The sequence below is a fragment of the Pelmatolapia mariae genome, linkage group LG6, assembly GCF_036321145.2.
Source record: "Pelmatolapia mariae isolate MD_Pm_ZW linkage group LG6, Pm_UMD_F_2, whole genome shotgun sequence".
NCBI lineage: Eukaryota > Metazoa > Chordata > Actinopteri > Cichliformes > Cichlidae > Pelmatolapia > Pelmatolapia mariae.
The window spans coordinates 6,446,640-6,473,128 of NC_086232.1; the positions used below are offsets into that span (position 1 = coordinate 6,446,640).

Here is a 26,489-nt window from a genome sequence, read left to right on the forward strand (position 1 = left end):
TTCATCACTCCTGGGTATCTGATGCTGGCTGAGGCCACCTACACCACACTAGGACCTGTGCTGCTGGAGGAGGCTATGGACACCACACCAGGGCCTGTGGCTCAGGCTGAAGTCAGCTACACCACACCAGGGCCTGTGCTTCTGGCTGACGCCACCTAAACCACACCAGGACCTGTGCTACTGGCTGAGGCCATGGACACCACACCAGGGCCTGTGACTCTGGCTGAGGCCGTGTACAACACAACAGGGACTGTGCTGCTGGATGAGGCAATGTTCATCACACCACGTGCTGTGCTTCTGGCTGAGGCCACCTAAACCACACAGGACCTGTGCTGCTGGCTGAGGCTATGGACACCACACCAGGGCCTGTGCTGCTGGCTGAGGCCAATTACATCACACAAGGGCCTGTGGATCTGGATGAGGCCGTCTACAACACACCAAGGGCTGTGCTGCTGGATGAGGCCATGTTCATCACCCCAGGGCCTGTGCTACTGGCTGAGGCCACCTAAACCACACTAGGACCTGTGCTGCTGGCTGATGCTATGTACACCACACCAGTGTCTGTGCTTCTGGCTGAGGCAAACTACATCACACCAGGGCCTGTGCAGCCGGCTTAGGCCACCTACACCACACCAGGGCCTTTGGCTCTGGCTGAGGCCATGTACACCACACAGGGCCTGTGGCTCTGGTTGAGGCCATGTACACCACACAAGTACTGCGCTGCTGGCTGAGGCAACTACACCACAACTGGGCCTGTGGTGCTGGAATCGGCCATCTACAACACACCAAGGGCTGTGCTGCTGGATGAGGCTATGGACACCACACCAGGGCCTGTGGCTCTGGCTGACGTCAGCTACACCACACCAGGGCCTGTGCTTCTGGCTGAGGCCAACTTCACCACACCAGGGCCTGTGCTTCTGGCTGTGGACCTGTGCAGCCGGTTTAGGCTATCTACACCAAACCAGGGCCAGAGGCTCTGGATGAGGCCGTCTACATCACACCAGGGCCTGTGGTTATTGCTGAGGCCATGGACACCTCACCAGGGCGTGTCGCACTGTCTGAGGCCGTCTACAACACACCAAGGACTGTGCTCCTGGATGAGGCTATGGACACCACACCAGGGCCTGTGCTGCTAGCTGAGCCCAACTACACCACACTAGGGCCTGTGCTGCTGGCGGTGGACCTGTGACGCCAGCTTAGGCCACCTACACCACACCAGGGCCTGTGCTGCTGGCTGAGGCCATGTACACCACACAGGTCTTGCGCTGCTGGCTGAGGCAACCTACACCACAACTGGGCCTGTGGCCCTGGAAGAGGCCGTCTACAACACACCAAGGGCTGTGCTGCTGGATGAGGCTATGGACACCACCCCAGGGCCTGTGGCTCTGGCTGACGTCAGCTACACCACACCAGGGCCTGTGCTTCTGGCTGAGGCCAACTACACCACACCAGGGCCTGTGCTTCTGGCTGTGGACCTTTGCAGCCGGTTTAGGCTATCTACACCAAACCAGGGCAAGAGGCTCTGACTGATGCCGTCTGCATCACACCAGGGCCTGTGCTTCTTGCTGAGGCCATGGACACCACACCAAGGCCTGTGCTGCTGGCTGAGGCTATGGTCACCACACCAGGGCCAGTGCTTCTGGCTGAGGCCATGGACACCACACCAGGGCCTGTGCTGCTGGCTGAGGCCATCTACACCACACCAGGACCTGTGCTGCTGGCTGAGGCCAACTACACCCCACCAGGGCATGTGGCTCTGTCTGAGGCCATCTACACCACACCAGGGCCAGTGCTTCTGGCTGAGGCCATGGACACCACAACAGGACCTGTGCTGCTGGCTGAGCTATGGACACCACACCAAGACCTGTGCTGCTGGCTGAAGCTATGGACACCACACCAGGGCATTTGGCTCTGGCTGAGGCCATGAACACCACACCAGGGCCTGTGGCTCTGGCTGAGGCCAGCTACACCACACCACAGCCAGTGCTTCTGGCTGAGGCCATGGACACCACACCAGGCACTGTACTGCTGGCTGTGGACCTGTGAAGCAAGCTTAGGCCACCTACACCACACCATGGCCTGTGGCCCTGGCTGAAGCAGTTTACATCACACCAGGGCCTGTGCTACTGGCTGAGGCCATGTACACCACATCAGGGCCAGTGCTGCTGGCTGAGGCAACCTACACCACAACAGGGCCTGTGGCTCCTGATGAGGCCGTCTACAACACACCGAGGGCCTGTGTCTCTGGATGAGACCATCTACACCACAACAGGGCCTGTGCCTCTAGCTGAGGCCATGGACACCACATCAGGGGCTGTGCTACTGGCTGAGGCACACTACACCACACAGGACCTGTGCAGCCGGCTTAGGCCACCTACACCACACTAGGGCCTGTGCAGCCGCACACACCAGGGCCTGTGCTTCTGGCTGAGGCCAACTACACCACACCAGGGCCTGTGCTGCTGGTTGAGGCCATGGACACCACACCAAGGCCTGTGCTGCTGGCTGAGGCTATGGACACCACACCAGGGCCAGTGCTTCTGGCTGAGGCCATGGACACCACACCAGGGCCTGTGCTGCTGGCTGAGGCCATCTACACCACACCAGGACCTGTGCTGCTGGCTGAGGCCAACTACACCCCACCAGGGCATGTGGCTCTGTCTGAGGCCATCTACACCACACCAGGGCCAGTGCTTCTGGCTGAGGCCATGGACACCACAACAGGACCTGTGCTGCTGGCTGAGCTATGGACACCACACCAAGACCTGTGCTGCTGGCTGAAGCTATGGACACCACACCAGGGCATTTGGCTCTGGCTGAGGCCATGAACACCACACCAGGGCCTGTGGCTCTGGCTGAGGCCAGCTACACCACACCACAGCCAGTGCTTCTGGCTGAGGCCATGGACACCACACCAGGCACTGTACTGCTGGCTGTGGACCTGTGAAGCAAGCTTAGGCCACCTACACCACACCATGGCCTGTGGCCCTGGCTGAAGCAGTTTACATCACACCAGGGCCTGTGCTACTGGCTGAGGCCATGTACACCACATCAGGGCCAGTGCTGCTGGCTGAGGCAACCTACACCACAACAGGGCCTGTGGCTCCTGATGAGGCCGTCTACAACACACCGAGGGCCTGTGTCTCTGGATGAGACCATCGACACCACAACAGGGCCTGTGCCTCTAGCTGAGGCCCTGTACACCACACCAGGGCCTGTGCTGCTGGCGGTGGACCTGTGCAGCCAGCTTAGGCCACCTACACCACACCAGGGCCTGTGCCGCTGGCTGAGGCCAAGGACACCACACCAAGGCCTGTGCTGCTGGCTGAGGCTATGGAGACCACACCAGAGCCTTTGGCTGTGGCTGAGGCCATGTACACCACACAGGGCCTGTGGCTCTGTCTGAGGCCATCTACACCACACAGGGCCTGTGCTGCTGGCTGAGGCTATGGACACCACACCAGGGCCTGTGCTGCTGGCTAAGGCTATGGACACCAGCCCAGGGCCTTTGGCTCTGGATGAGGCCATGTTCATCACCCCAGGGCCTGTGCTGCTGTCTGAGGCAACCTACACCACACCATGGTCCTGTGGCTCTGGAAGAGGCCGTCTACAACACACCAAGGGCTGTGCTGCTGGATGAGGCCATGTTCATCACCCCCGGGCCTCTGCTGCTGGCTGAGGCCACCTACACCACACTAGGACCTGTGCTGCTGGATGAGGCTATGGACACCACACCAGGGCCTGTGGCTGTGGCTGACGTCAGCTACACCACACCAAGGCCTGTGCGTCTGGCTGACGCCAACTACACCAAACCAGGGCCTGTGCTTTTGGCTGTGGACCTGTGCAGCCGGTTTAGGCCACCTAAACCGAAACAGGGCTTGAGGCTCTGGCTGAGGCCGTCTACATCACACCAGAACCTGTGCCACTGGCTGAGTCCATGGACACCTCACCAGGGCCCGTGGCTTTGTCTGAGGCCATGTACATCACACAGGATCTGTGCAGCCGGCTTAGGCCACCTACACCACACCAGGGCCTGTGCTGCTGGTTGAGGCCAACTACACCACACCAGGGCCTTTGGCTCTGGCTGAGGCCACCTACACCACACATGGCCTGTGGCTCTGGTTGAGGCCATGTACACCACACAAGTACTGCGCTGCTGGCTGAGGCAACTACACCACAACTGGGCCTGTGGTGCTGGAAGCGTCCATCTACAACACACCAAGGGCTGTGTTGCTGGATGAGGCTATGGACACCACACCAGGGCCTGTGGCTCTGGCTGACGTCAGCTACACCACACCAGGGCCTGTGCTTCTGGCTGAGGCCAACTTCACCACACCAGGGCCTGTGCTTCTGGCTGTGGACCTTTGCAGCCGGTTTAGGCTATCTACACCAAACCAGGGCCAGAGGCTCTGGCTGAGGCCGTCTACATCACACCAGGGCCTGTGCTTCTTGCTGAGGCCACGGACACCTCACCAGGGCCTGTGGCTTTGTCTGAGGCCATGTACACCACACCAGGGCCTTTGGCTCTGGCTGAGGCCGTCTACAACACACCAAGGACTGTGCTGCTGGATGAGGCAATGTTCATCACACCAGGTCCTGTGCTTCTGGCTGAGGCCACCTACACCACACAGGACCTGTGGTGCTGGCTGAGGCTATAGACACCACACCAGGGCCTTTGCTGCTGGCTCTTGCCAACTACACCACACCAGGGCCTGTGGATCTGTCTGAGTCCATCTAAATCCAACAAGGGCAAGTGCTTCTGGCTGAGGCAATTGCCGCCACATCAGGACCTGTGCTGCTGGCTGAGGCTATGGACACCACACCAGGGCCTGTGCTTCTGGCTGTGGACCTGTGCAGCCTGCTTAGGCCACCTACACCACACCAGGGCCAGTGGCTCTGGCTGAGGCTGTCTACATCACAATAGGGCCTGTGCTACTGGCTGAGGCCATGGACACCACACCAAGACCTGTGCTGCTGGCTGAAGCTATGGACACCACACCAGGGCATTTGGCTCTGGCTGAGGCCATGAACACCACACCAGGGCCTGTGGCTCTGGCTGAGGCCAGCTACACCACACCACGGCCAGTGCTTCTGACTGAGGCCATGTACACCACACCAGGCCCTGTACTGCTGGCTGTGGACCTGTGCAGCCAGTTTAGGCCACCTACACCATACCAGGGCCTGAGGCTCTGGCTGAGGCCGGCTACATCACACCAGGGCCTGTGTTTCTTGCAGAGGCCATGGACACCACATCAGGGCCTGTGCTACTGCCTGAGGCAAACTACACCACACAGGACCTGTGCAGCCGGATTAGGCCACCTACACCACACCAGGGCCTGTGGCTCTGTCTGAGGCCATCTACACCACACCAGGGCCTGTGCTGCTGGTTGAGGCCAACTACTCCACACCAGGGCCTGTGGATCTGTCTGAGGCCATTTACACCCAACCAGGGCCAGTGCTTCTGGCTGAGGCCATGGACACCACATCAGGGCCTGTGCTACTGCCTGAGGAAAATTACACCACACAGGACCTGTGCAGCCGGCTTAGGCCACCTACACCACACCAGGGCCTGTGGCTCTGTCTGAGGCCGTCTACACCACACCAGGGCCTGTGCTGCTGGTTGAGGCCAACTACACCACACCAGGGCCTGTGGATCTGTCTGAGGCCATTTACACCCAACCAGGGCCAGTGCTTCTGGCTGAGGCCATGGACACCACACCAGGGCCTGTGCTGCTGGCTGAGGCAACCTACACCACACCAGGGCCTGTGGCTCCTGATGAGGCCGTCTACAACACACCAAAGGCCTGTGTCTCTGGATGAGACCATCGACACCACACCAGGGCCTGTACCTCTAGCTGAGGCCATGTACACCACACCAGGGCCTGTGCTGCTGGCTGTGGACCTGTGCAGCCAGCTTAGGCCACCTACACCACCCCAGGGCCTTTGGCTCTGGCTGAGGCCATGTACACCACACAGGGCCTGTGGCTCTGGATGAGGCAACCTACACCACACCATGGTCCTGTGGCTCTGGAAGAGGCCGTCTACAACACACCAAGGGCTGTGCTGCTGGATGAGGCCATGTTCATCACTCCCGGGTCTCTGCTGCTGGCTGAGGCCACCTACACCACACTAGGACCTGTGCTGCTGGATGAGGCTATGGACACCACACCAGGGCCTGTGGCTCAGGCTGAAATCAGCTACACCACACCAGGGCCTGTGCTTCTGGCTGACGCCACCTACACCACACCAGGACCTGTGCTACTGGCTGAGGCCATGGACACCACACCAGGGCCTGTGGCTCAGGCTGAGGCCGTGTACAACACAACAGGGACTGTCCTGCTGGATGAGGCAATTTTCATCACACCAGGTGCTGTGCTTCTGGCTGAGGCCACCTTAACCACACAGGACCTGTGCTGCTGGCTGAGGCCATGGACACCACACCAGGGCTTGTGATTCTGGCTGAGGCCACCTACACCACACAAGACCTGTGGTGCTGGCTGAGGCTATAGACACCACACCAGGGCCTTTGCTGCTGGCTGAGGCCAACTACACCACACCAGGGCCTGTGGATCTGTCTGAGGCCATCTAAATCCAACAAGGGCAAGAGCTTCTGGCTGAGGCCATGGACGCCACATCAGGACCTGTGCTGCTGGCTGAGGCTATGGACACCACACCAGGGCCTGTGCTTCTGGCTGTGGACCTGTGCAGCCTGCTTAGGCCACCTACACCACACCAGGGCCTGTGGCTCTGGCTGAGGCTGTCTACATCACAATAGGGCCTGTGCTACTGGCTGAGGCCATGGACACCACACCAAGACCTGTGCTGCTGGCTGAAGCTATGGACACCACACCAGGGCATTTGGCTCTGGCTGAGGCCATGAACACCACACCAGGGCCTGTGGCTCTGGCTGACGCCAGCTACACCACACCATGGCCAGTGCTTCTGACTGAGGCCATGGAAACCACACCAGGCCCTGTACTGCTGGCTGTGGACCTGTGCAGCCAGTTTAGGCCACCTACACCATACCATGGCCTGTGGCTTTGTCTGAGGCCATGTACACCACACCAGGGCCTGTGGCTCTGGCTGAGGCCGTCTACAACACACCAAGGACTGTGCTGCTGGATGAGGCAATGTTCATCACACCAGGCCCTGTGCTTCTGGCTGAGGCCACCTACACCACACAGGACCTGTGCTGCTGGCTGAGGCTATGTACACCACACCAGGGCCTGTGCTTCTGGCTGAGGCCAACTACACCACACCAGGGCCTGTGCTTCTGGCTGAGGCCAATTAAACCACACCAGGGCCTGTGCTTCTGGCTGTGGAACTGTGCAGCCAGCTTAGGCCACCTACACCAATCCAGGGCCTGAGGCTCTGGCTGAGGCCGTCTACATCACACCAGGGCCAGTGCTTCTTGCTGAGGCCATGGACACCACACCAGCGCCTTTGCTACTGGCTGAGGCAAACTACACCACACAGGACCAGTGCAGCCGGCTTAGGCCACCTACACCACACCAGGGCCTGTGCTGCTGGTTGAGGCCAACTACACCACACCAGGGCCTGTGGATCTGTCTGAGGCCATCTACTTCCAACCAGGGCTAGTGCTTCTGGCTGTGGCCATGGACACCACACCAGGGCCTGTGCTGCTGGCTGAGGCCAACTACACCACACCAGGGCCTGTGGCTCTGGCTGAGGCCATCTACACCACACAGGACCTGTGCTGCTGGCTGAGTATATGGACACCACACCAGGGCCTGTGCTGCTGGCTGAGGCCAACTACACCACACATGGGCCTGTGTCTCTGGCTGAGACCATCTACACCACACCAGGGCCTGTGCCTCTAGCTGAGGCCATGTACACCACACCAGGGCTTGTGCTGCTGGCTGTGGACCTGTGCAGCCAGCTTAGGCTACCTACACCACACCAGGGCCTGTGCTACTGGCTGAGGCCATGGACACCACACCAAGGCCTGTGCTGCTGGCTGAGGCTATGGACACCACACCAGTGCCTGTGGCTCTGGCTGAGGCCAACTACACCACCCAAGGGCCTGTGGCTCTGGCTGAGACCATCTACACCACACCATGGCCTGTGACTCTAGATGAGGGCATGTACACCACACCAGGGCCTGTGCTGCTGGCTGTGGACCAGTGCAGCCAGCTAGGCCACCTACACCACACCATGGCCTGTGGCTCTGGCTGAGCCCGTCTACATCACACCAGGGCCTGTGCTACTGGCTGAGGCCATGGACACCACACCAAGGCCTGTGCTGCTGGCTGAGGCCATGTACACCACACAGAGCCTGTGGCTCTGGATGAGGCGGTCTACAACACACCAAGGGCTGTGCTGCTGGATGAGGCCATGTTCATCACCCCTGGGCCTGTGCTACTGGCTGAGGCAAAGTACATCATACAGGACCTGTGCAGCCGGCTTAGGCCACCTACACCACACCAGGCCCTGTGCTGCTGGTTGAGGCCAACTACACCACACCAGGGCCTGTGGATCTGTCTGAGGCCATCTACTTCCAACCAGGGCTAGTGCATCTGGCTGAGGCCATGGACACCACACCAGGGCCGGTGCTGCTGGCTGAGGCCAACTACACCACACCAGGGCCTGTGGCTCTGGCTGAGGCCATCTACACCACACAGAACCTGTGTTGCTGGCTGAGTATATGGACACCACACCAGGGCCTGTGCTGCTGGCTGAGGCCAACTACACCACACATGGGCCTGTGTCTCTGGCTGAGACCATCTACACCACACCAGGGCCTGTGCCTCTAGCTGAGGCCATGTACACCACACCAGGGCTTGTGCTGCTGGCTGTGGACCTGTGCAGCCAGCTTAGGCTACCTACACCACACCAGGGCCTGTGCTACTGGCTGAGGCCATGGACACCACACCAAGGCCTGTGCTGCTAGCTGAGGCTATGGACACCACACCAGTGCCTGTGGCTCTGGCTGAGGCCAACTACACCACCCAAGGGCCTGTGGCTCTGGCTGAGACCATCTACACCACACCATGGCCTGTGACTCTAGATGAGGCCATGTACACCACACCAGGGCCTGTGCTGCTGGCTGTGGACCTGTGCAGCCAGCTAGGCCACCTACACCACACCATGGCCTGTGGCTCTGGCTGAGCCCGTCTACATCACACCAGGGCCTGTGCTACTGGCTGAGGCGATGGACACCACATCAAGGCCTGTACTGCTGGCTGAGGCCATGTACACCACACAGAGCCTGTGGCTCTGGATGAGGCCGTCTACAACACACCAAGGGCTGTGCTGCTGGATGAGGCCATGTTCATCACCCCTGGGCCTGTGCTACTGGCTGAGGCAAAATACATCATACAGGACCTGTGCAGCCGGCTTAGGCCACCTACACCACACCAGGGCCTGTGCTGCTGGTTGAGGCCAACTACACCACACCAGGGCCTTTGGATCTGGCTGAGGCCATGTACACCACACAGGGCCTGTGGCTCTGGTTGAGACCATGTACACCACACAAGTACTGCGCTGCTGGCTGAGGCAACTACACCACAACTGGGCCTGTGGCGCTGGAAGCGGCCATCTACAACACACCAAGGGCTGTGCTGCTGGATGAGGCCATGTTCATCACCCCTGGGCCTGTGCTACTGGCTGAGGCAAACTACATCATACAGGACCTGTGCAGCCGGCTTAGGCCACCTACACCACACCAGGGCCTGTGCTTCTGGCTGAGGCCAACTTCACCACACCAGGGCCTGTGCTTCTGGCTGTGGACCTGTGCAGCCGGTTTAGGCTATCTACACCAAACCAGGGCCAGAAGCTCTGGCTGAGGCCGTCTACATCACACCAGGGCCTGTGGTTCTTGCTGAGGCCATGGACACCTCACCATGGCCTGTCGCACTGTCTGAGGCCGTCTACAACACACCAAGGACTGTCCTCCTGGATGAGGCTATGGACACCACACCAGGGCCTGTGCTGCTAGCTGAGGCCAACTACACCACACCAGGGCCTTTGCTGCTGGCGGTGGACCTGTGCAGCCGGCTTAGGCCACCTACACCACACCAGGGCCTGTGCTGCTGGCTGAGGCCATGTACACCACACAGGTCTTGCGCTGCTGGCTCAGGCAACCTACACCACAACTGGGCCTGTGGCCCTGGAAGAGGCCGTCTACAACACACCAAATGCTGTGCAGCTGGATGAGGCTATGGACACCACCCATGGGCCTGTGTCTCTGGCTGACGTCAGGTACACCACACCAGGGCCTGTGCTTCTGGCTGAGGCCAACTACACCACACCAGGGCCTGTGCTTCTGGCTGTGGACCTGTGCAGCCGGTTTAGGCTATCTACACCAAACCAGGGCCAGAGGCTCTGGCTGAGGCCATGTACATCACACAGGTCTTGCGCTGCTGGCTGAGGCAACCTACACCACAACTGGGCCTGTGGCCCTGGAAGAGGCCGTCTACAACACACCAAATGCTGTGCAGCTGGATGAGGCTATGGACACCACCCCAGGTCCTGTGGCTCTGGCTGACGTCAGCTACACCACACCAGGGCCCGTGCTTCTGGCTGAGGCCAACTACACCTCACCAGGGCCTGTGGCTTTGTCTGAGGCCATGTACACCACACCAGGGCCTGTTGGCTCTGGCTGAGGCCGTCTACAACACACCAAGGACTGTGCTGCTGGATGAGGCAATGTTCATCACACCAGATCCTGTGCTTCTGGCAGAGGCCACCTACACCACATAGGACCTGTGCTGCTGGCTGAGGCTATAGACACCACACCAGGGCCTTTGCTGCTGGCTGAGGCCAACTACACCACACAAGGGCCTGAGGCTCTGTCTGAGACCATCTACACCACACCATGGCCTGTGACTCTAGATGAGGCCATGTACACCACACCAGGGCCTGTGCTGCTGGCTGTGGACCTGTGCAGCCAGTTTAGGCCACCTACACCATACCAGGGCCTGAGGCTCTGGCTGAGGCCGTCTACATCACACCAGGGCCTGTGCTTCTTGCTGAGGCCATGGACACCACATCAGGGCCTGTGCTACTGGCTGAGGCAAACTACACCACACAGGACCTGTGCAGCCGGCTTAGGCCACCTACACCACACCAGGGCCTGTGCAGCAGCACACACCAGGGCCTGTGCTTCTGGCTGAGGCCAACTACACCACACCAGGGCCTGTGCTGCTGGTTGAGGCCAAGTACACCACACAAGGGCCTGTGTCTCTGGCTGAGACCATCTACACCACACCAGGGTCTGTGCCTCTAGCTGAGGCAATGTACACCACACCAGGGCTTGTGCTGCTGGCTGTGGACCTGTGCAGCCAGCTTAGGCAACCTACACCACACCAGGGCCTGTGCTGCTGGCTGAGGCCATGGACACCACACCAAGGCCTGTGCTGCTGGCTGAGGCTATGGACACCACACCAGTGCCTGTGGCTCTGGCTGAGGCCATGTACACCACCCCCGGGCCTTTGATGCTGGCTGAGGCCAACTACACCACACCAGGTCCTGTGGATCCGGCTGAGGCCGTCTACAACACACCAAGGGTTGTGGGGCTGGTCAAACGCTAAAATGAGTCCTTTGGTTAGGGTATTAGGCAAGCATGCAGTTACCGTTAACAGTGTAGTTAAATTGGAGGCTTGTGTTCATAACTTTGAGTACTGGGCACCTCACTACTTGATACCATAAATTGACGCTTTGTGCTGGAGCCAGCAACTTACGGCCATACCGCCTTGGCAACGCCCGATCTCGTCTGATCTCGGAAGCTAAGCACGGTTGGGCTTGGTTAGTACTTGAATGGGAGACTGCATGGGAATACCAGGTGCTGTAAGCATTTACTTTTCATGTCACTGAGCTGGTTTTGATCCAGAGAAGGAGGGTGTTGAAAGACCCAAAGCAGCGGTCCATTAATAATGCCACATTAACGACATACCTTTTGGCTGTTTTCAGCAATGTCTTGTGCTGCTGTGTGAGTCCATCCGCACCACACCGAGGCCTATTCTGCTAACATTGGTCATCTACATTACACCAGGGCCTGTGCTTCTGGCTGTGGACCTGTGCAGCCAGCTTAGGCCACCTACACCACACCAGGGCCTGTGGCTCTGGCTGAGGCTGTCTACATCACAATAGGGCCTGTGCTACTGGCTGAGGCCATGGACACCACACCAAGACCTGTGCTGCTGGCTGAAGCTATGGACACCACACAAGGGCATTTGGCTCTGGCTGAGGCCATGAACACCACACCAGGGCCTGTGGCTCTGGCTGAGGCCAGCTACACCACACCATGGCCAGTGCTTCTGACTGAGGCCATGGAAACCACACCAGGCCCTGTACTGCTGGCTGTGGACCTGTGCAGCCAGTTTAGGCCACCTACACCATACCATGGCCTGTGGCTTTGTCTGAGGCCATGTACACCACACCAGGGCCTGTGGCTCTGGCTGAGGCCAACTACACCACACCAGGGCCTTGGCTCTGGCTGAGGCCATGTACACCACACAGGGCCTGTGGCTCTGGTTGAGGCCATGTACACCACACAAGTACTGCGCTGCTGGCTGAGGCAACTACACCACAACTGGGCCTGTGGCGCTGGAAGCGGCCATCTACAACACACCAAGGGCTGTGCTGCTGGATGAGGCCATGTTCATCACCCCTGGGCCTGTGCTACTGGCTGAGGCAAACTACATCATACAGGACCTGTGCAGCCGGCTTAGGCCACCTACACCACACCAGGACCTGTGCTGCTGGCTGAGGCTATGTACACCACACCAGGGCCTGTGCTTCTGGCTGAGGCCAACTACACCACACCAGATTCTGTGCTTCTGGCTGAGGCCAATTAAACCACACCAGGGCCTGTGCTTCTGGCTGTGGAACTGTGCAGCCAGCTTAGGCCACCTACACCAATCCAGGGCCTGAGGCTCTGTGTCTTTGTTTGAGGCAATGTACACCACACAGTGCCTGTGCTCCTGGATGAGGCTATGGACACCACACCAGGGCCTGTGCTGCTAGCTGAGGCCAACTACACCACACCAGGGCATGTGGCTCTGTCTGAGGCCATGTACACCACAACAGGCCCTGTGTTGTTGGCTGAGGCCACCTAAACCACACAGGACCTGTGCTGCTGGCTGAGGCTATGGACACCACCCCAGGGCCTTTGGCTCTGGCTGAGGCTTGTACACCACACAGGGCCTGTGGCTCTGGATGAGGCAACCTACACCACACCATGGTCCTGTAGCTCTGGAAGAGGCCGTCTACAACACACCAAGGGCTGTGCTGCTGGATGAGGCAATGTTCATCACTCCTGGGTATCTGATGCTGGCTGAGGCCACCTACACCACACTAGGACCTGTGCTGCTGGATGAGGCTATGGACACCACACCAGGGCCTGTGGCTCAGGCTGAAGTCAGCTACACCACACCAGGGCCTGTGCTTCTGGCTGACGCCACCTAAACCACAACAGGACCTGTGCTACTGGCTGAGGCCATGGACACCACACCAGGGACTGTGCTGCTGGATGAGGCAATGTTCATCACACCACGTGCTGTGCTTCTGGCTGAGGCCACCTAAACCACACAGGACCTGTGCTGCTGGCTGAGGCTATGGACACCACACCAGGGCCTGTGCTGCTGGCTGAGGCCAATTACATCACACAAGGGCCTGTGGATCTGGATGAGGCCGTCTACAACACACCAAGGGCTGTGCTGCTGGATGAGGACATGTTCATCACCCCAGGGCCTGTGCTACTGGCTGAGGCCACCTAAACCACACTAGGACCTGTGCTGCTGGCTGATGCTATGTACACCACACCAGTGTCTGTGCTTCTGGCTGAGGCCAACTACACCACACCAGGGCATGTGCTTCTGGCTGTGGACCTGTGCAGCCAGTTTAGGCCACCTACACCAAACCAGGGCCTGAGGCTCTGGCTGAGGCCGTCTACATCACACCAGGGCCTGTGCTACTGGCTGAGGCCATGGACACCACATCAGGGCCTGTGCTACTGGCTGAGGCAAACGACACCTCACAGGACCTGTGCAGCCGGCTTAGGCCACCTACACCACACAAGGGCCTGTGCTGCTGGTTGAGGCCAAGTACACCACACCAGGGCCTGTGGATCTGGCTGAGGCCATGTACACCACACAGGGCCTGTGGCTCTGGTTGAGGCCATGTACACCACACAGGGCCTGTGGCTCTTGTTGAGGCCATGTACACCACACAGGTCCTGCGCTGCTGGCTGAGGCAACCTACACCACAACTTGGACTGTCGCTCTGGAAGAGGCTGTCTACAACACACCAAGGGCTGTGCTGCTGGTTGTGGACCTGTGAAGCCGGTTTAGGCTATCTACACCAAAGCAGGGCCAGAGGCTCTCGCTGAGGCCGTCTACATCACACCAGGGCCTGTGCTTCTTGCTGAGGCCATGGACACCTCACCATGGCCTGTGTCTTAGTCTGAGGCAATGTACACCACACAGGGCCTGTGCTCCTGGATGAGGCTATGGACACCACACCAGGGCCTGTGCTGCTAGCTGAGGCCAACTACACCACACCAGGGCATGTGGCTCTGTCTGAGGCCATGTACACCACAACAGGCCGTGTGTTGTTGGCTGAGGCCACCTAAACCACACAGGACCTGTGCTGCTGGCTGAGGCTATGGACACCACCCCAGGGCCTTTGGCTCTTGCTGAGGCCTGTGGCTCCAGGCCTCAGCAAGAGCCACATCCAGGGCCTGTGGCTCTGGAAGAGGCCGTCTACAACACACCAAGGGCTGTGCTGCTGGATGAGGCCATGTTCATCACTCCTGGGTATCTGATGCTGGCTGAGGCCACCTACACCACACTAGGACCTGTGCTGCTGGATGAGGCTATGGACACCACACCAGGGCCTGTGGCTCAGGCTGAAGTCAGCTACACCACACCAGGGCCTGTGCTTCTGGCTGACGCCACCTAAACCACACCAGGACCTGTGCTACTGGCTGAGGCCATGGACACCACACCAGGGCCTGTGACTCTGGCTGAGGCCGTGTACAACACAACAGGGACTGTGCTGCTGGATGAGGCAATGTTCATCACACCACGTGCTGTGCTTCTGGCTGAGGCCACCTAAACCACACAGGACCTGTGCTGCTGGCTGAGGCTATGGACACCACACCAGGGCCTGTGCTGCTGGCTGAGGCCAATTACATCACACAAGGGCCTGTGGATCTGGATGAGGCCGTCTACAACACACCAAGGGCTGTGCTGCTGGATGAGGCCATGTTCATCACCCCAGGGCCTGTGCTACTGGCTGAGGCCACCTAAACCACACTAGGACCTGTGCTGCTGGCTGATGCTATGTACACCACACCAGTGTCTGTGCTTCTGGCTGAGGCCAACTACACCACACCAGGGCATGTGCTTCTGGCTGTGGACCTGTTCAGCCAGTTTAGGCCACCTACACCAAACCAGGGCCTGAGGCTCTGGCTGAGGCCGTCTACATCACACCAGGGCCTGTGCTACTGGCTGAGGCCATGGACACCACATTAGGGCCTGTGCTACTGGCTGAGGCAAACGACACCTCACAGGACCTGTGCAGCCGGCTTAGGCCACCTACACCACACCAGGGCCTGTGCTGCTGGTTGAGGCCAAGTACACCACACCAGGGCCTGTGGATCTGGCTGAGGCCATGTACACCACACAGGGCCTGTGGCTCTGGTTGAGGCCATGTACACCACACAGGGCCTGTGGCTCTGGTTGAGGCCATGTACACCACACAGGTCCTGCGCTGCTGGCTGAGGCAACCTACACCACAACTTGGACTGTCGCTCTGGAAGAGGCCGTCTACAACACACCAAGGGCTGTGCTGCTGGTTGTGGACCTGTGAAGCCGGTTTAGGCTATCTACACCAAAGCAGGGCCAGAGGCTCTGGCTGAGGCCGTCTACATCACACCAGGGCCTGTGCTTCTTGCTGAGGCCATGGACACCTCACCAGGGCCTGTGTCTTTGTCTGAGGCAATGTACACCACACAGGGCCTGTGCTCCTGGATGAGGCTATGGACACCACACCAGGGCCTGTGCTGCTAGCTAAGGCCAACTACACCACACCATGGCCTGTGGCTCTGGCTGAGGCCATGGACACCACACCAAGGCCTGTGCTGCTGGCTGAGGCAATGTACAGCACACTGAGCCTGTGGCTCTGGGTGAGGCCGTCTACAACACACCAAGGGCTGTGCTGCTGGGTGAGGCCATGTTCATCACCCCTGGGCCTGTGCTACTGGCTGAGGCAAACTACATCACACCAGGGCCTGTGCAGCCGGCTTAGGCCACCTACACCACACCAGGGCCTTTGGCTCTGGCTGAGGCCATGTACACCACACAGGGCCTGTGGCTCTGGTTGAGGCCATGTACACCACACAAGTACTGCGCTGCTGGCTGAGGCAACTACACCACAACTGGGCCTGTGGTGCTGGAATCGGCCATCTACAACACACCAAGGGCTGTGCTGCTGGATGAGGCTATGGACACCACACCAGGGCCTGTGGCTCTGGCTGACGTCAGCTACACCACACCAGGGCCTGTGCTTCTGGCTGAGGCCAACTTCACCACACCAGGGCCTGTGCTTCTGGCTGTGGACCTGTGCAGCCGGTTTAGGCTATCTACACCAAACCAGGGCCAGAGGCTCTGGATGAGGCCGTCTACATCACACCAGGGCCTGTGGTTCTTGCTGAGGCCATGGATACCTCACCAGGGCCTGTCGCACTGTCTGAGGCCGTCTACAACACACCAGGGCCTGTGCTGCTGGTTGAGGCCAAGTACACCACACCAGGGCCTGTGGATCTGGCTGAGGCCATGTACACCACACAGGGCCTGTGGCTCTGGTTGAGGCCATGTACACCACACAGGGCCTGTGGCTCTGGTTGAGGCCATGTACACCACACAGGTCCTGCGCTGCTGGCTGAGGCAACCTACACCACAACTTGGACTGTCGCTCTGGAAGAGGCTGTCTACAACACACCAAGGGCTGTGCTGCTGGTTGTGGACCTGTGAAGCCGGTTGAGGCTATCTACACCAAAGCAGGGCCAGAGGCTCTGGCTGAGGCCGTCTACATCACACCAGGGCCTGTGCTTCTTGCTGAGGCCATGGACACCTCACCAGGGCCTGTGTCTTTGTCTGAGCCAATGTACACCACACAGGGCCTGTGCTCCTGGATGAGGCTATGGACACCACACCAGGGCCTGTGCTGCTAGCTGAGGCCAACTACACCACACCAGGGCATGTGGCTCTGTCTGAGGCCATGTACACCACAACAGGCCGTGTGTTGTTGGCTGAGGCCACCTAAACCACACAGGACCTGTGCTGCTGGCTGAGGCTATGGACACCACCCCAGGGCCTTTGGCTCTGGATGAGGCAACCTACACCACACAGGGCCTGTGGCTCTGGATGAGGCAACCTACACCACACCATGGTCCTGTGGCTCTGGAAGAGGCCGTCTACAACACACCAAGGGCCGTGCTGCTGGATGAGGCCATGTTCATCACTCCTGGGTATCTGATGCTGGCTGAGGCCACCTACACCACACTAGGACCTGTGCTGCTGGATGAGGCTATGGACACCACACCAGGGCCTGTGGCTCAGGCTGAAGTCAGCTACACCACACCAGGGCCTGTGCTTCTGGCTGACGCCACCTAAACCACACCAGGACCTGTGCTACTGGCTGAGGCCATGGACACCACACCAGGGCCTGTGACTCTGGCTGAGGCCGTGTACAACACAACAGGGACTGTGCTGCTGGATGAGGCAATGTTCATCACACCACGTGCTGTGCTTCTGGCTGAGGCCACCTAAACCACACAGGACCTGTGCTGCTGGCTGAGGCTATGGACACCACACCAGGGCCTGTGCTGCTGGCTGAGGCCAATTACGTCACACAAGGGCCTGTGGATCTGGATGAGGCCGTCTACAACACACCAAGGGCTGTGCTGCTGGATGAGGCCATGTTCATCACCCCAGGGCCTGTGCTACTGGCTGAGCCCACCTAAACCACACTAGGACCTGTGCTGCTGGCTGATGCTATGTACACCACACCAGTGTCTGTGCTTCTGGCTGAGGCCAACTACACCACACCAGGGCATGTGCTTCTGGCTGTGGACCTGTTCAGACAGTTTAGGCCACCTACACCAAACCAGGGCCTGAGGCTCTGGCTGAGGCCGTCTACATCACACCAGGGCCTGTGCTACTGGCTGAGGCCATGGACACCACATCAGGGCCTGTGCTACTGGCTGAGGCAAACGACACCTCACAGGACCTGTGCAGCCGGCTTAGGCCACCTACACCACACCAGGGCATGTGCTGCTGGTTGAGGCCAAGTACACCACACCAGGGCCTGTGGATCTGGCTGAGGCCATGTACACCACACAGGGCCTGTGGCTCTGGTTGAGGCCATGTACACCACACAGGCCCTGTGGCTCTGGTTGAGGCCATGTACACCACACAGGTCCTGCGCTGCTGGCTGAGGCAACCTACACCACAACTTGGACTGTCGCTCTGGAAGAGGCCGTCTACAACACACCAAGGGCTGTGCTGCTGGTTGTGGACCTGTGAAGCCGGTTTAGGCTATCTACACCAAAGCAGGGACAGAGGCTCTGGCTGAGGCCGTCTACATCACACCAGGGCCTGTGCTTCTTGCTGAGGCCATGGACACCTCACCAGGGCCTGTGTCTTTGTCTGAGGCAATGTACACCACACAGGGCCTGTGATCCTGGATGAGGCTATGGACACCACACCAGGGCCTGTGCTGCTAGCTGAGGCCAACTACACCACACCAGGGCATGTGGCTCTGTCTGAGGCCATGTACACCACAACAGGCCCTGTGTTGTTGGCTGAGGCCATGGACACCACACCAGGGCCTGTGCTGCTGGCTGAGGCTATGGACACCACCCCAGGGCCTTTGGCTCTGGATGAGGCAACCTACACCACACAGGGCCTGTGGCTCTGGATGAGGCAACCTACACCACACCATGGTCCTGTGGCTCTGGAAGAGGCCGTCTACAACACACCAAGGGCTGTGCTGCTGGATGAGGCCATGTTCATCACTCCTGGGTCTCTGATGCTGGCTGAGGCCACCTACACCACACTAGGACCTGTGCTGCTGGATGAGGCTATGGACACCACACCAGGGCCTGTGGCTCAGGCTGAAGTCAGCTACACCACATAAGGGCCTGTGCTTCTGGCTGACGCCACCTAAACCACACCAGGACCTGTGCTACTGGCTGAGGCCATGGACACCACACCAGGGACTGTGCTGCTGGATGAGGCAATGTTCATCACACCACGTGCTGTGCTTCTGGCTGAGGCCACCTAAACCACACAGGACCTGTGCTGCTGACTGAGGCTATGGACACCACACCAGGGCCTGTGCTGCTGGCTGAGGCCAATTACATCACACAAGGGCCTGTGGATCTGGATGAGGCCGTCTACAACACACCAAGGGCTGTGCTGCTGGATGAGGCCATGTTCATCACCCCAGGGCCTGTGCTACTGGCTGAGGCCACCTAAACCACACTAGGACCTGTGCTGCTGGCTGATGCTATGTACACCACACCAGTGTCTGTGCTTCTGGCTGAGGCCAACTACACCACACCAGGGCATGTGCTTCTGGCTGTGGACCTGTGCAGCCAGTTTAGGCCACCTACACCAAACCAGGGCCTGAGGCTCTGGCTGAGGCCGTCTACATCACACCAGGGCCTGTGCTACTGGCTGAGGCCATGGACACCACATCAGGGCCTGTGCTACTGGCTGAGGCCAACGACACCTCACAGGACCTGTGCAGCCGGCTTAGGCCACCTACACCACACCAGGGCCTGTGGCTCTGGTTGAGGCCATGTACACCACACAGGGCCTGTGGCTCTGGTTGAGGCCATGTACACCACACAGGTCCTGCGCTGCTGGCTGAGGCAACCTACACCACAACTTGGACTGTCGCTCTGGAAGAGGCCGTCTACAACACACCAAGGGCTGTGCTGCTGGTTGTGGACCTGTGAAGCCGGTTTAGGCTATCTACACCAAAGCAGGGCCAGAGGCTCAGGCTGAGGCCGTCTACATCACACCAGGGCCTGTGCTTCTTGCTGAGGCCATGGACACCTCACCAGGACCTGTGTCTTTGTCTGAGGCAATGTACACCACACAGGGCCTGTGCTCCTGGATGAGGCTATGGACACCACACCAGGGCCTGTGCTGCTAGCTGAGGCCAACTTCACCACACCAGGGCATGTGGCTGTGTCTGAGGCCATGTACACCACAACAGGCCCTGTGTTGTTGGCTGAGGCCATGGACACCACACCAGGGCCTGTGCTGCTGGCTGAGGCTATGGACACCACCCCAGGGCCTTTGGCTCTGGCTGAGGCTTGTACACCACACATGGCCTGTGGCTCTGGATGAGGCAACCAACACCACACCATGGTCCTGTGGCTCTGGAAGAGGCCGTCTACAACACACCAAGGGCTGTGCTGCTGGATGAGGCCATGTTCATCACTCCTGGGTCTCTGATGCTGGCTGAGGCCACCTACACCACACTAGGACCTGTGCTGCTGGATGAGGCTATGGACACCACACCAGGGCCTGTGGCTCAGGCTGAAGTCAGCTACACCACACCAGGGCCTGTGCTTCTGGCTGACGCCACCTAAACCACACCAGGACCTGTGCTACTGGCTGAGGCCATGGACACCACACCAGGGACTGTGGTGCTGGATGAGGCAATGTTCATCACACCACGTGCTGTGCTTCTGGCTGAGGCCACCTAAACGACACAGGACCTGTGCTGCTGGCTGAGGCTATGGACACCACACAGGGCCTGTGGCTCTGGCTGAGGCCAATTACATCACACAAGGGCCTGTGGATCTGGATGAGGCCGTCTACAACACACCAAGGGCTGTGCTGCTGGATGAGGCCATGTTCATCACCCCAGGGCCTGTGCTACTGGCTGAGGCCACCTAAACCACACTAGGACCTGTGCTGCTGGCTGATGCTATGTACACCACACCAGTGTCTGTGCTTCTGGCTGAGGCCAACTACACCACACCAGGGCATGTGCTTCTGGCTGTGGACCTGTGCAGCCAGTTTAGGCCACCTACACCAAACCAGGGCCTGAGGCTCTGGCTGAGGCCGTCTACATCACACCAGGGCCTGTGCTACTGGCTGAGGCCATGGACACCACATCAGGGCCTGTGCTATTGGCTGAGGCAAACGACACCTCACAGGACCTGTGCAGCCCGCTGAGGCAAACGACACCTCACAGGACCTGTGCAGCCGGCTTAGGCCACCTACACCACACCAGGGCCTGTGCTGCTGGTTGAGGCCAAGTACACCACACCAGGGCCTGTGGATCTGGCTGAGGCAACCTACACCACACCATGGTCCTGTGGCTCTGGAAGAGGCCGTCTACAACCCACCAAGGGCTGTGCTGCTGGATGAGGCCATGTTCATCACTCCTGGGTCTCTGATGCTGGCTGAGGCCACCTACACCACTCTAGGACCTGTGCTGCTGGATGAGGCTATGGACACCACACCAGGGCCTGTGGCTCAGGCTGAAGTCAGCTACACCACACCAGGGCCTGTGCTTCTGGCTGACGCCACCTAAACCACACCAGGACCTGTGCTACTGGCTGAGGCCATGGACACCACACCAGGGCCTGTGACTCTGGCTGAGGCCGTGTACAACACAACAGGGACTGTGCTGCTGGATGAGGCAATGTTCATCACACCACGTGCTGTGCTTCTGGCTGAGGTCACCTAAACCACACAGGACCTGTGCTGCTGGCTGAGGCTATGGACACCACACCAGGGCCTGTGCTGCTGGCTGAGGCCAATTACATCACACAAGGGCCTGTGGATCTGGATGAGGCCGTCTACAACACACCAAGGGCTGTGCTGCTGGATGAGGCCATGTTCATCACCCCAGGGCCTGTGCTACTGGCTGAGGCCACCTAAACCACACTAGGACCTGTGCTGCTGGCTGATGCTATGTACACCACACCAGTGTCTGTGCTTCTGGCTGAGGCCAACTACACCACACCAGGGCATGTGCTTCTGGCTGTGGACCTGTGCAGCCAGTTTAGGCCACCTACACCAAACCAGGGCCTGAGGCTCTGGCTGAGGCCGTCTACATCACACCAGGGCCTGTGCTACTGGCTGAGGCAAACGACACCTCACAGGACCTGTGCAGCCGGCTTAGGCCACCTACACCACACCAGGGCCTGTGCTGCTGGTTGAGGCCAAGTACACCACACCAGGGCCTGTGGATCTGGCTGAGGCCATGTACACCACACAGGGCCTGTGGCTCTGGTTGAGGCCATGTACACCACACAGGGCCTGTGGCTCTGGTTGAGGCCATGTACACCACACAGGTCCTGCGCTGCTGGCTGAGGCAACCTACACCACAACTTGGACTGTCGCTCTGGAAGAGGCTGTCTACAACACACCAAGGGCTGTGCTGCTGGTTGTGGACCTGTGAAGCCGGTTTAGGCTATCTACACCAAAGCAGGGCCAGAGGCTCTCGCTGAGGCCGTCTACATCACACCAGGGCCTGTGCTTCTTGCTGAGGCCATGGACACCTCACCAGGGCCTGTGTCTTTGTCTGAGCCAATGTACACCACACAGGGCCTGTGCTCCTGGATGAGGCTATGGACACCACACCAGGGCCTGTGCTGCTAGCTGAGGCCAACTACACCACACCAGGGCATGTGGCTCTGTCTGAGGCCATGTACACCACAACAGGCCGTGTGTTGTTGGCTGAGGCCACCTAAACCACACAGGACCTGTGCTGCTGGCTGAGGCTATGGACACCACCCCAGGGCCTTTGGCTCTGGCTGAGGCTTGTACACCACACAGGGCCTGTGGCTCTGGATGAGGCAACCTACACCACACCATGGTCCTGTAGCTCTGGAAGAGGCCGTCTACAACACACCAAGGGCTGTGCTGCTGGATGAGGCCATGTTCATCACTCCTGGGTATCTGATGCTGGCTGAGGCCACCTACACCACACTAGGACCTGTGGTGCTGGATGAGGCTATGGACACCACACCAGGGCCTGTGGCTCAGGCTGAAGTCAGCTACACCACACCAGGGCCTGTGCTTCTGGCTGACGCCACCTAAACCACACCAGGACCTGTGCTACTGGCTGAGGCCATGGACACCACACCAGGTCCTGTGACTCTGGCTGAGGCCGTGTACAACACAACAGGGACTGTGCTGCTGGATGAGGCAATGTTCATCACACCACGTGCTGTGCTTCTGGCTGAGGCCACCTAAACCACACAGGACCTGTGCTGCTGGCTGAGGCTATGGACACCACACCAGGGCCTGTGGCTCTGGCTGAGGCCAATTACATCACACAAGGGCCTGTGGATCTGGATGAGGCCGTCTACAACACACCAAGGGCTGTGCTGCTGGATGAGGCCATGTTCATCACCCCAGGGCCTGTGCTACTGGCTGAGGCCACCTAAACCACACTAGGACCTGTGCTGCTGGCTGATGCTATGTACACCACACCAGTGTCTGTGCTTCTGGCTGAGGCCAACTACACCACACCAGGGCATGTGCTTCTGGCTGTGGACCTGTTCAGCCAGTTTAGGCCACCTACACCAAACCAGGGCCTGAGGCTCTGGCTGAGGCCGTCTACATCACACCAGGGCCTGTGCTACTGGCTGAGGCCATGGACACCACATCAGGGCCTGTGCTACTGGCTGAGGCAAACGACACCTCACAGGACCTGTGCAGCCGGCTTAGGCCACCTACACCACACCAGGGCCTGTGCTGCTGGTTGAGGCCAAGTACACCACACCAGGGCCTGTGGATCTGGCTGAGGCCATGTACACCACACAGGGCCTGTGGCTCTGGTTGAGGCCATGTACACCACACAGGCCCTGTGGCTCTGGTTGAGGCCATGTACACCACACAGGTCCTGCGCTGCTGGCTGAGGCAACCTACACCACAACTTGGACTGTCGCTCTGGAAGAGGCCGTCTACAACACACCAAGGGCTGTGCTGCTGGTTGTGGACCTGTGAAGCCGGTTTAGGCTATCTACACCAAAGCAGGGCCAGAGGCTCTGGCTGAGGCCGTCTACATCACACCATGGCCTGTGCTTCTTGCTGAGGCCATGGACACCTCACCAGGGCCTGTGTCTTTGTCTGAGGCAATGTACACCACACAGGGCCTGTGCTCCTGGATGAGGCTATGGACACCACACCAGGGCCTGTGCTGCTAGCTGAGGCCAACTACACCACACCAGGGCATGTGGCTCTGTCTGAGGCCATGTACACCACAACAGGCCCTGTGTTGTTGGCTGAGGCCATGGACACCACACCAGGGACTGTGCTGCTGGCTGAGGCTATGGACACCACCCCAGGGCCTTTGGCTCTGGCTGAGGCTTGTACACCACACAGGGCCTGTGGCTCTGGATGAGGCAACCTACACCACACCATGGTCCTGTGGCTCTGGAAGAGGCCGTCTACAACACACCAAGGGCTGTGCTGCTGGATGAGGCCATGTTCATCACTCCTGGGTCTCTGATGCTGGCTGAGGCCAGCTACACCACACTAGGACCTGTGCTGCTGGATGAGGCTATGGACACCACACCAGGGCCTGTGGCTCAGCCTGAAGTCAGCTACACCACATAAGGGCCTGTGCTTCTGGCTGACGCCACCTAAACCACACCAGGACCTGTGCTACTGGCTGAGGCCATGGACACCACACCAGGGACTGTGCTGCTGGATGAGGCAATGTTCATCACACCACGTGCTGTGCTTCTGGCTGAGGCCACCTAAACCACACAGGACCTGTGCTGCTGGCTGAGGCTATGTACACCACACCAGTGTCTGTGGATCTGGCTGAGGCCATGTACACCACACAGGGCCTGTGGCTCTGGTTGAGGCCATGTACACCACACAGGTCCTGCGCTGCTGGCTGAGGCAACCTACACCACAACTTGGACTGTCGCTCTGGAAGAGGCTGTCTACAACACACCAAGGGCTGTGCTGCTGGTTGTGGACCTGTGAAGCCGGTTTAGGCTATCTACACCAAAGCAGGGCCTGTGGCTCAGGCTGAAGTCAGCTACACCACACCAGGGCCTGTGCTTCTGGCTGACGCCACCTAAACCACACCAGGACCTGTGCTACTGGCTGAGGCCATGGACACCACACCAGGGACTGTGCTGCTGGATGAGGCAATGTTCATCACACCACGTGCTGTGCTTCTGGCTGAGGCCACCTAAACCACACAGGACCTGTGCTGCTGGCTGAGGCTATGGACACCACACCAGGGCCTGTGCTGCTGGCTGAGGCCAATTACATCACACAAGGGCCTGTGGATCTGGATGAGGCCGTCTACAACACACCAAGGGCTGTGCTGCTGGATGAGGCCATGTTCATCACCCCAGGGCCTGTGCTACTGGCTGAGGCCACCTAAACCACACTAGGACCTGTGCTGCTGGCTGATGCTATGTACACCACACCAGTGTCTGTGCTTCTGGCTGAGGCCAACTACACCACACCAGGGCATGTGCTTCTGGCTGTGGACCTGTGCAGCCAGTTTAGGCCACCTACACCAAACCAGGGCCTGAGGCTCTGGCTGAGGCCGTCTACATCACACCAGGGCCTGTGCTACTGGCTGAGGCCATGTACACCACATCAGGGCCTGTGCTACTGGCTGAGGCAAACGACACCTCACAGGACCTGTGCAGCCGGCTTAGGCCACCTACACCACACCAGGGCTTGTGCTGCTGGTTGAGGCCAAGTACACCACACCAGGGCCTGTGGATCTGGCTGAGGCCATGTACACCACACAGGGCCTGTGGCTCTGGTTGAGGCCATGTACACCACACAGGGCCTGTGGCTCTTGTTGAGGCCACGTACACCACACAGGTCCTGCGCTGCTGGCTGAGGCAACCTACACCACAACTTGGACTGTAGCTCTGGAAGAGGCTGTCTACAACACACCAAGGGCTGTGCTGTTGGTTGTGGACCTGTGAAGCCGGTTTGGGCTATCTACACCAAAGCAGGGCCAGAGGCTCTGGCTGAGGCCGTCTACATCACACCAGGGCCTGTGCTTCTTGCTGAGGCCATGGACACCTCACCAGGGCCTGTGTCTTTGTCTGAGGCAATGTACACCACACAGGGCCTGTGCTCCTGGATGAGGCTATGGACACCACACCAGGGCCTGTGCTGCTAGCTGAGGCCAACTACACCACACCAGGGCATGTGGCTCTGTCTGAGGCCATGTACACCACAACAGGCCGTGTGTTGTTGGCTGAGGCCACCTAAACCACACAGGACCTGTGCTACTGGCTGAGGCTATGGACACCACCCCAGGGCCTTTGGCTCTGGCTGAGGCCAATTACACCACACAGGGCCTGTGGCTCTGGATGAGGCAACCTACACCACACCATGGTCCTGTGGCTCTGGAAGAGGCCGTCTACAACACAACAAGGGCTGTGCTGCTGGATGAGGCCATGTTCATCACTCCTGGGTATCTGATGCTGGCTGAGG

General features: G+C 59.4%; 1 non-coding gene across 1 annotated transcript; it reads left to right on the forward strand.

The window, feature by feature from the left end:
• Positions 1-11,696: 11,696 nt before the first annotated feature.
• Positions 11,697-11,815, forward strand: LOC134629918 (5S ribosomal RNA). The gene has a single exon (XR_010094112.1). It is a non-coding gene; the product is annotated as a 5S ribosomal RNA (ribosomal RNA).
• The last annotated feature ends 14,674 nt before the right edge of the window (positions 11,816-26,489 follow it).